This window comes from Lupinus angustifolius, chromosome LG02 (assembly GCF_001865875.1).
Source record: "Lupinus angustifolius cultivar Tanjil chromosome LG02, LupAngTanjil_v1.0, whole genome shotgun sequence".
Lineage (NCBI taxonomy): Eukaryota > Viridiplantae > Streptophyta > Magnoliopsida > Fabales > Fabaceae > Lupinus > Lupinus angustifolius.
The window spans coordinates 6,749,633-6,761,732 of NC_032010.1; the positions used below are offsets into that span (position 1 = coordinate 6,749,633).

At 33.4% G+C, this 12,100-nt stretch overlaps 1 pseudogene; it reads left to right on the top strand.

Moving 5' to 3' along the window:
- On the top strand, positions 225 to 6,888 carry LOC109326473 (annotated as a pseudogene).

The window sequence follows — 12,100 nt, forward strand, 5'->3', positions numbered from 1 at the left end:
ATATTTTTATGATTATTTAAAACAATGATATCATTTTTCTGATTTAAAAATAAATTTGAAAGTTTCATATATTCCTTGTGATTTTCATTAAAAGTATATTGAAGCTCACCAAAAGAAGGTTTATCTCAAATTTCGGAATCACTTACCTCATCGTCTTCAGATAGATGAGATGCCATCAGGGATAGATACACTTTTTCCTCATCTCATGTACTGAATTAGAATACATGTCATTGTCTTCTCATGCGATTTATGATCCATTTCCTGTTTTCTTTTCTGTTTCCCCTTTTGAAGGGATTCTTATTAAGAATGGGGTAATCAACTTTGATGTGACCAGGTTTTCCACACTCAAAATAAGTAAAGTTTTATCCTAATGTAGAGGCTTCATTGCTACTAGTAAATCTCTTGCTTTGACCAGATTTTTTTCCCAAAAACATGCTCAACTTCTTGACTAGAAGATTCATGTCCTCCGTTCCATCATCATTTGTTTCGTCTCGTGAGGTTTCACATGAGTTTGTCTTCACTTTCAAGGATATACTCTTGCCTTTTTTTCTTGTTCTTCATGTTGTTCAAGTTAACTCGATTCCAACTCGTGTTCCTGCAATTTAGCAAACAAAGCAAACAATAATAGTTTTTAAAGGTTTTTCCTTTTTAGATATGGCCATTACCTTTGGTTGCCAAGTTATAGTTAGTATCCTAAAGACTTTAAGGTTGAGGTCACTATTTGATAGGACTTTTCCTAGAACGATAAGGTGGTTGGTATGATCAGTGAACCTTGTCTGGTGATGAAGGATTTTCTCTTTAGGTTTCATCTTGAATATTTCATACTCTTATGACAGAGTATTAACTCTTGATCTCTTGACTTCTTCAGTCCTTCATGATTTATTTCCAAAGTATCCTATATTTCCTTAGCGGATTTTCAATTGAATATTGTAAACAAATCATTTATGCCTAGGGTCAAGGTAAGAATCTTTTTGGCCTAACGTCAAGGTAAGAATTGTTTTGGCCTTAAGGTCATATTGGACTTTCTTTTTGTTCTCATCGTTTCATACATTTTTTGGCTTAGGTTCCTGAACACCATTGATTACAATGCACGAAATGTATGGATCCACTTTTATGACGTTCCAAATATCTAAATCTTTAGATGCAATAAATATTATCATGTTGATTTTCCAGAAATCGTAAAATTTTCCACAAAGCTTAGAGGATGATTTATATTGGAACCTTCTCCTAGAAAGGGCTTTGAGGTTATGATAAAAGTTAGGATCTATGGATCAAATTACCCAACCTCATTTGGTGCCAATTGTGAGATAAGAGGCAAACTAAGAGGGTGAATTAGTTTTCTGGTTTTTCTGCACTTAATGCATATTTTTGCAATTTAGAAAAATGTAAGAGTGGAGATGCAGCGGAATAGGTAAGTATGCAAAATTCAAATGCAGAAACATAAAAGAGTATAAGGAAAAGAGAGACATTGAGGGTTATCATGGTTCACTTTCTAGTCTACCATAAGCTACATCTAGTCCTTTTGCAATCACAAAGATTTTTACTACGATGAAATTTCAATCCTTACAAATCTCACCTTTTATAAGTACACCACTTCTAAAAATTACTCTTTCACTTTTACCACACTAAGTGGTGAAATATACAGAAAAGTGATATATATGAAGAACTTTGTTTATGGGGCTAGGATTGCTAAGTATGTATAACATTTTAATACTCAGCCCTTGTATGTCAATCACCAAAAATACAACATAAATTTTCAAGCATTTAAGTTTCAAAAACTTGGAAGAAAACACTTGAAAACAAATTGTCAGAAAATTCAGAAAGTTTGAACAACTTGTTTCAAAAGTGTAGAAAATGTAGCGTAATTGATCTATGAAAGTTAGGTGTTGAATCTGAATTCTAATGGCTTTTAAGTAGGCTTCCAACCATCTATCATACCTTTACCCTAAAGGTAGGAATATTAGAGTGACATTTATTCGTTTGGGACAAGTTGTTTCAGCTTGAATGTGAAAACTGTTGTAACAAATGTGAGTAATCGATTACTTGAGGTAGGTAATCGGTTACCAAAAGCATCTATCTTGTTAGTAATCGGTTACTCTTAATTATTTTTGTTTGGTAACCTATTAAAAAATTTGGGTAATTAGTTACTCTATCATAGTAACCCATTATTGAGTTCGAGTAACTTGTTACTAAGTTTTTTGAAAGTTTAAGTTCACTTTTTAAACCAAGTTTAATATTTTTCAAACAATATTTCCTATGAGCATTTGATAATACATAAAGTAAATGACTTTGGGATATAAATACTTATCTTAGAAGGGAGTGAAACCACTTACTCCAGGTATAATTTAAAAAACCTACTCCACGTCTTAGTCATTCATTCTATTAAAATCTAATAGTTCAGATTAAATCTACTCACTAATTTCAAGCATTGAATTTTCCTAGAATGAATGGCTAAGATGTGAAGTTGGTTTTTTTAACTGACTCCTAGAGTAAGTGGATCCTCTCCCATCTCAGAAACTAAAAAGTCTAGATCTTGAGATAATCATACTTCTAAGTTTTCAAGATCTTCTGTCATTTTACTTCTTTTTGTGATGTTAATGTCTTCACTAAAACCAAGTTAAGGTCGGGAATAATATCTTCTTCTAAAATATTATGTTTAACATTTTTTATTTTGAATTTTTTATACTTTTAACTTTTTGTAAAAATACAACACATAAAATTGAGTTTTGAGGATGGTTAAAAAAAGTAAGGAAATGTTTACAAGTATTTTAAGGAGACTATTTATTTAAGGAAAATGGATAAAATTTACATTGAAAGATAATGTTTGACTTAATTTTCTAATTTTTTTTCATTAAAGAATGCCTAATATAAGGGCTGGAAAGGAGTCGAACCGAGTTGAACCCCTCAGCTCAATAAGGATTGGTTCAGCTCGAAACTTGACTCGAGTTCAATATGAATTATTTTTTTAGGTCGAATTCGGCTCAGTTAAAGTTCGCAGACAGTTGGAAGGCTCTGATTATTTTTGCATTCTTTCTTCTATGCTTCTCCAACTCACTCGCTTCATTTGATGTTCCATTCATCGTGGCTCACAAGAAGGCCAGTCTCAACAGGCTCAAATCTGGCGCTGAAACTGTCTTTGTCACCATCGACATCTACAATAAAGGATCCTAGTACTCTCCAATCTCTTTCTCTTCAAAATGATTTTTTTTCTTGTCTCTGGGTTACCATTTCTCTATTTCCCCATTTTCATGCATGCTATAATTGGTTGCTAGAATAATAGTTTTGGTAATTTTTTTCATTCAATTTCGTGAATATTTGTAAGTTTATTTTGGGTTTTCTCTTCATTTTTCTTGATTTTATGTGACATGGAAATTTAAGAAAAATGATAATCTTTGATCAGCTGGAAGAAGGTTAAAATAAAGGTAAAAAATGTAGTATTGTTTGTAATATAATTGTTAAGACCTCTTAAGTTCCTTTGTTTATTTCACAATAGTAGAAGTATGGGGATATTTGAAACATGTTATTATACGAAGTCTCACATTGGCTAATAAAGTAGAATATCAATATTATATATTAGATTCAGGTCTCTTGTTATATTGTCACCTCTGGCCAATTGGGCTCATGGGTGTGCTAGGGTTTATAATTTTTATTCTCTTATAATGTTTTGGTAGTCACTCAGCGCTCCTAGGAGCCTAAGCACAATTGGTCAATCATCGTTACCAAATTCTCTTGTTTCTTCTCTTATATTTATTCTATCTACTTTATTTGATTGATTATGGTCAAGCTGTGCAACGATCGCTTCCGTTGCACCAACAATTAATATCAAAGCCAATTGGTATTGGTAGATGGCTCTTGACCTAGGCACTAGGTTATGGCTAAAGAGGTGAAGGCGTGATGACTATACAAGGTTTGTCAAAGGTACTATGTAAGTATAAAGTAGATGAATTGAAGAAAAAATTTTGGCTGAACTGTGGTGGGAGCAATGTATGTGTTGATCCAAGATCCAAAATCCTAGAAATTCATGTACTGAATTAGGATCAAGGTGGATATAGGGACTTAGGTGTTGAGTTTAGCCCTGAGACATGTGCCAACAATATTTCTCTAAATGTTGGGGGATGATCTCATTTGAGATAAGAAGTGGAATATCCTAATGGCGTGTCTGGGACGTCATAACGAAGGATATTAATTGTTAGTAGATCCACAAAAGTATAGAGGCACTGGCTGACTTTGATGTAAGGTATAACATGGGCATTGACTTTGATACAAGGTGTAACATGGGCATTGGTAGAGATGCAGAGATGTGACATGGACATTGACTTGGATGCAAGGATGTGACGCAGACATCAGTTAGCATTGATGTTGATGCGTGGGTATACTCCTTATGATGGAGTATAGTAGTTCTTTTGAACTAGAATTGTCGGAGTTGACAATTGTGGTAGCGGTTGAGGCTTTCCAAGAAAGCTCTAGTGTAAAATGTAACTAAGTATCGTCAAGGATACTCAGAAGGTTAATGCTGAATGGGAGAAAACTCCTATGTGGAATAGTTGTTAAAGAGAATTAGACATTGAATAAGGTGAAGTCATATATTCGCTAAGGTGTACATTCTTTTGTAGATTTCCTAAAGAGCGAGATATTCGTCTATTTCAATCAAGGTGGAGATTGTTGGGGATGTTTGAAATATGTTATTATATGAATTTCACATTGCCCAACATTATAATAGAGTACCAATGTTATATATTGGACTGGACTCAGGTCTCTTGTTATAATGTGCACCGGATAGAAACACCCCATGTGCAGTTGGGCCCATGGGTGTGATAGGGTTTGTAATCTTTATTCTCTTGTAATATCTTGGTAGCCGTTCAGCACTCCTGGGGGCGTAGGCACAATAGGTTAAACTTCGTTACCAAATTCTCTTATTTCTTCTCTTCAATTTATTCTATGCACTTTATTTAATTGTTTGTGACCAATGTTGTGCAATGATCGTTTTCGCTGCACCAAGAGGTTTTCAAGTTTATGTGAACAAGAGTTGTAATTCCTTTTCTGACTAGTTGAGTTATTTAAAATAAATTAGCTGAGTTGTTAAAAAAGGGATATTTTCTTATTCATAACCGAATATTTAGCTGAACTCCTTTTGGCGAAATGGTACCTGCATATATTTGCTTTTATTCTTTTGGAATTTTGTTAGTAATACTGTTTTAAATTGCAGTCTGCAACCACAATTGTGGCCATAATAATGCTATCACCACTGCAACTTCCACATCCTCATGTAATTTTCTGCACTTGTGGCAAACAGAGTATAATCGCAATCAATTTATAATACTAGTTAGTAGTGATATAAAATAAATTTTAACATGGCTGTAGGCATGCAAGTAAAGCATAATTAATGACAGATCACAGTCGGATGGTGGGTTTGCAGGATAAGAGAGTGAATTTTCCATTTTATTTGTGTGTATTATTATTAATTTATGGTATTTTTATTCTTTGGTACTCTTCTATATTTGCTGTAAAATTTTAATTATCCTTTATGCTTAACTATTATTTCCTTTTATTGAAAGGACTGCATACGACATAAGTCTAGCAGACGATGGCTGGCCAAATGATGCTTTTAATGTAATCAGTGATAGCACTTCAAAGTCATGGGAAAAGCTTGATTCGTGAGTTTCATATTATCTTGCTGCAAAGTGTTTTTACTCTGGAACACCTTTTGTTTCTGCTCTTTTGCATTTTGGTTCATTTCTTTGTACAAATAATCCATGCTATTTGCAGTGGTGGCATCCTTTCCCACACATTTGAGCTGGAGGTGAAAACAAAGGGAGAATTTTCTAGCAAACCAGCTGTCGTAAAGTTCCGAATCCCAACAAAGGCTTCGTTGCAGGTTCAATATATATTGGCCTTGTCTATTTTCATTTATGGTGAACAAACTTTTCTTATCATAATAGTTGTTTTTTATTAGGAGGCATATTCAACTCCCATATTGCCATTAGATATTCTTGCTGATAGACCTCCAGAGAAGAAGTTTGGATGGGTACGTTTCGTATATACCTCTGCATGAATCAATCTCAATTGCTTGTGTTGACTGACGAACTGTTTTCTTTCATGTAATCTCATTTGATTGGACGTGATTTTTCAGGCCAAGGTATTAACAAATATTTTTTATGCTTTTTTTAATTGTGATTATCAAAATCATTATGTGATTGATATGATTGAGTTAGCCAGAGCCTGTTTTGGTACAGACAAAACTTTTGTGTTGTTCTTTAGGTACTTGTGGTACTCTTTCTGATAAGAACCTAATATATGTTATGGAGAACAACACCACAATCACCCAATGAAAAGCACCTAAGTTTTATTCTTTTTGTAGTTCATTTTGCATTTGAGTGGTCAAGCATGATGAGAAGGACAAAATGGATCTTTGGTGCAAATTTATCCATTCTGGAGAAAGGGATGGTTTGACAAGTTGTTTGTGTAGTTACGCAGAAAGTAAAGTTAATATGTTGTTCTATGGGACTCCATAAATGTGTTTTACCATGGAAATGTAGCCCCATCTCTGATAAAAAACTGTTTTTCAATTACTTTCTCGATGTATCATAGTCCAAAGTCATTACCTTAATGTCAAAATGTTATTCTCTACAGAGGTTGCTGGCTAAGTATGGATCTCTAATCTCGGTGATCTCCATCATGGTTCTGTTTGTACAGTTGGTTGCTTCACCATCAAAATCTGGTGCCAAGGGAGGCAAGAAGAAGCGTTAATCATGAGAGAGATTAGTACTTTACAATCATCCATTTTTAGGCTAGAAGAAGATATTCTCTCAGTTGTATGTTTTTACCTATTTAAAGCATCTATTGGACATTTTTTTGAAGAAGGGTCAAATGATTTAGTGAGATGTTGTATAGCCTTTTTTTTTAGTATAATCAATGGTATCATTCATCTTATAGGTAAGGAACTAATCACTGTTGAGGTTTATAATTGCCGTTTCCAACAAATGTTGCTATAAGGATTCAAACATTTGACATTTTGGTCTATGTGTGAATCTAGTGAGGATAGCCCGAGTGTTCTGTTCTCACCGCATAGAGAATGGATCTTAAGCTAGCAAATATATTTGTTGATCACTTGATCTCAATAATTTTGGTTTAATTACCATATATACCTTAGGATGATCTTATTGACCACTTTAATTAATTAATTGCAAGTTTGTGGCTTGGCCTTTATATCCTTCATCCCCGTCTCTTTCCTGTAATCTAGGCACTCCCGTCCCTTAGAGTTTAGAGCTACCAATTCCTTTCTTGGTAGCTGATGCTGCAACATTAGTGATCAAACAGGCACATTTGTAATAACTGAGTGAGGTATGGGATATGATTGAGCATTTAAGTAACCTTTCAGGTACTACAATTAGAGTGACAATTCTTTTATTGATGAAAAGGGATGGGTGAGAAAGGAAAATATATTTCTTTGTTTGATTTAGGAATAGCATTTCCACTCGTGGGATAAGAAGGTGTACACCTCATATCTCATTAAATGAGAATTTCGTGTATTAGGTTGCCATTTGAAGGAAAGGCGAAATAATGTATTTTTTTGTGTTTGGTGAGGATAAAAGGAAAAGTCTAAAAATGGGGTAATAATTCAGTGTTTTTAAAACCGTACCGGTCATCAAACCGGTCAGGGTACTGGTATAGTGGTACAGTGGTTCAATCGGATTAATTAAATCACATGTCAGTTAAACCGGACATACCTACTTATATTTGTATATATAAACTTATAGCAAAAAAATCCAAAGAGGTATATACTCAAATTTATAATCCATATATCAATCCAAAAGTATCACTTAAACAATCGTAAAATATAAATAAATGACACAAGTTCACAACTTACTCTACAAAACAAATAAATTTGGAGTTTTAACATTTAACATCAATGAGTCAAAGTTGTCTCATATCGATATTATATTTTTGCACCAAATCTTATTTTCAGTTCAGACAGTACTCCAAGATTACACAAATGTCACTGAGATTACACATGAATTTTAGGAGCCAAAAGGGGTGATCTAAGTATGCCTTGGAAGCATGTGTCTTGAAGTTTTGAAGAAATGTTGGAAATATGGGTCACCTTGTAATAGGTTTTTAAATTTTGTTTTTTTTAAAAAAAATATATATGTGTATAAACCGGCCGGTTTAGTCAAATATCGGTCAGTTCACCGGTTTTGTCCAGTTTTTAACCATTTTTGACCGGTTTTAATATTTGGCCGGTTCAATATTTGTACCGTACTGATTAGGGACTGATTCACCAGTTTTTCGGTTGAACCGGTCGGTGCGGTACAGTTTTTACATTATTATTAATTTCTCCTCCTTTTCAAAGCATCTCATTTTTGGAGCGAAATCAAAAATGGATGGGGGAACTTTAACCTCATTATTTTTCCTTACCTCCTCCAAAAATTTTAATAAAACAAATTTAATTAAAATGCCTCCTTTCTGATCCCCACGATGGATATCCCTTAAATCTAACACACCATTAACTAACTAAAGTAATTGTGGTCTAATCCGTTTTTTAACAAGTACTTGTCTAAATTAGGTGAAGAGTAAACCTAATGTTTTTTTGTTTAGATTTAACCAAAAATAGTGCAATAATTTTTTACACCTCTTAAAAAATATAATATATGTGAATAGTGAATGATATTATAATATGAGTTTATTAATATCATATTGATTATCATATCAGATATTATATTGATATGGTGGTACAATGATTTAACTAGTTATTCGTGCGTATCAGTTAAGTTATATATTTTATAATAAATTTATAAATATAAATATTATCATTTGCAATATATAACTCAATTATTGATTATTCAATAATTCACTTGACATTATTACAAATAACTACATATATTAAAGTTCGAAACATTAATGTGCCATTTTAAAAAATATGAAAATATTTCATGTGCAAACTGATTTTAACACATGATATAAACACAAGATAACAACCGAAGAGAGGTAGGTGAATTAGGCTTACAACAAAATTGTTCTTTTTAAAAAACTTTAAATTAGAATGTCAATAGAAGAAATTATGAAGGAAAAAAAAAAGTTGTAGAAATTTAAATAGTAAAAGTTAGAGAAGAACACACATCGATGTATATTGGTGTGCCTTCTTCAACTGAAGGCTATATACAATCCACTTTACTTGATTCTATGGATTTTAGCTATATCATTTTGAGTTTATATTATGTTAAGTGTCAAAATAATCATAAAATATACACCTATTTTATGGCACTTTAACTTCTTAATCAACTCAAACGAATGAATTTATATCCTTACATGATAAATGTTTGTTAAATGACCAAATATCATCATTGAAGTGTTTTGTAGGCATAATCCAGAAGAATGGTCGAAAAAAGCCAGGTTTCTGAACAAACTTCAACAAGACTCAGCTTAAGGTTCAAGCTAAGCGGATCAAGCAACAATTAAGACTTGTGCTCAACACCGGAGGACTTGTGCCCAACACAACCCCTATGTTGGGGGTGTATCCTGCCAAGAATTAAAACAACTAGCCTCTATAACTTATACGCTAAGCGCATGTGCATGCACTTAGCGCAAATGTTAGGTGTGTTGAGTGCAGATGTTGTGCCTAGTGAAAGTGTGCATGTCAAGAGGAACACTTTGGAAAGCTCTCCTTGAACGTCATGGTTTTGATGAGGACAACGTGTGCCTAAAAGTGCTTGAAGATAACCAACAATTCAACGTGCTTAAGTCTTTTATTTGGTACTAGGCTTAGACTAGATTCTAGTTTAAGTTGAGTCGAAGGCTTAGGGCACCTAATACATGTCTCACATGCATTTATCTTTAAATCATTTCATCCATGAGATATGTTCATTTGATAATATGTTCATGCATTACATAAATACATGTATATATGCATTCTAGGCATAAAACTAAGTGTCAAACATGTATTATCTAAGTGCATAACATATTCGATGTTTTCTATTTGAAAATACACATTTTATTTAGTGTTAATCGATTAACCATACCTTTAATCGATTAACCCAACTGCTGTGTAAAGTGGTTGCCACTGGAACACGTTTTTGTAATGCAGTTAATCGATTAAAGGTTCCCGTTAATCGATTAACCTAACTGATTTTAAAGTGTTAAATCTGAAAAACTGAAAAACAGAATCAGTTATGATTTTTAGTCCCGTTAATCGATTAAGAAGGTATTTAATCGATTATCTGGGGTTCTGGACTGATTCTTTATAAACTGCGTTTTCAGAATTAATCTCATAAGTTGCATGTTGCATTTATTAGAGAGTTAGAGCATTCTACGTGTTAATTGCTGCATCTATTTGTTAATTGCATTAGTGAGTTTAGAAATGAGAGATTCCTTGCTTTAGGATTGAGTGCATTTCATGTTATAATCTCTCATGTTTTCCCTCACATGTTCATGCATATTTTTGATGCGTTTTTCATGAATTTTATAATTCTGTAACTTCTGTTTTCATAACTAATACTTGTCATTTCACATGTGTTTGTGTTAAATGTGCATTAGAGTAAAGCCTTCATGTTGTATTTGAGCTTAGGTATAGCTTAATATTACTCTTGTAATTCTTGTGTAATTGTTGTGAAAGGGAATCTCTTGGTGTCGTATCACCAGTAGAGATTGTGTGTTTCTTCATAGCTTAGAGTGTAAGAAAAGGAAAGAACGAGAGATTCTTTGGCTGGGGCTACGCCGAAAGAAACGTTTTCTTTATCGGTAGGAAGGGAGTCAAACCATTGGATAGTTTCTTTGATTTCTTGTCATTTGCTAAGTGTTGTAATTGGATAATGTGTTTGTAAATTACATTGATTCGATTATAGTGAAGGAAATCTCCCAAGTCAGCCGGGAGGCCTGGATGTAGTTTGCAGTGGACAGCAAACGAACCAGGATAAAAATTCGAGTTGCAGGATTTGTTTCTCTCTCTCTCTTTACTGTTTTTCAATCGATTTAATTTGTATATTTGATTCAACTAATACATTCTGTTCTTTTGTTGTATTGCAAGCTATTCTGATATACAAATTTGTAAGCTCTGTATTCGTTCTGTTATCGGTTATTTGTTTCGCATTTAATCGTTTCTGTAATTGCTTACTGGTTCTGTTTAATCGATTAATATTGATGTGTTAATCGATTATCCTGTTTCTGTTAATCGATTAAAATTGTTTCTGTTTAAAACTGTTCTTTGTGTTAATCGATTAAGATTGTGCATATAATCGATTATCTTTCTCTCCTTAATCGATTAAATAGGGTTGATTCAGCATTAAGTGTTGATTTTAGAAAAGCGGTAATTCTAACCGCGACACCTATTCAACCCCCCCCCCTTCTAGGTGTATTGTAACCACTGATACCTAACACCTAGTGCAGGTAGGTGCCCTGAAAGGTTTGACCTGGCTTGTTAAAGAGTTGCTGTAACATCCCAGTTCTGACATGCGACCTCTCAGACCCATGAATATACTGAGCGTGTCACCCATTAAGCTTAAATGCATCATGCAGTATTTTATTCACCTCCCAAGGGAGCCTTCCGCGACTCGAACCCGTGACCTCATGGATAAATAGTCACTATACTACTGAGTCGCTACCATTAAGCTACTATTTAAGCTTAATGAGTGGCACGCTTAGTATATTCATGGGTTTGGGAGGTCGCATGTCAGAACTGAGGTGTTAGACTCAATGAATTAAACTCAATATTTTACATATTAAATCTTCATCTAATGATCAGAAAGATTTGCAGATTAATCTTGTCCGCAATTTTTTCTTCGATTCCTCTATACAAATCTTGTATAACAGATCATTGATTTCCTATTAAAAGCTAGGTCCTTCTGCCATGAAGGAAATCAATGAACTTAATGAATTACAGATGATGAAAAATAATTCATTAATCATTTTCCTTTTATTTCCTTTCAATTGAAAGAAATCAATGAACTAAATATTTATCTCACGCAAATCTTGTATGACAACCACCTTTCTTCTGAAATATGGGTCCTCTTGCAAAATCAAAAGTTGTTAAAGACCTTCTTGACATGATTCTGAAACAGAAACACAATTTTTTCCTCGACTCTTCTATACAAATTTGAGTTATTTTTCT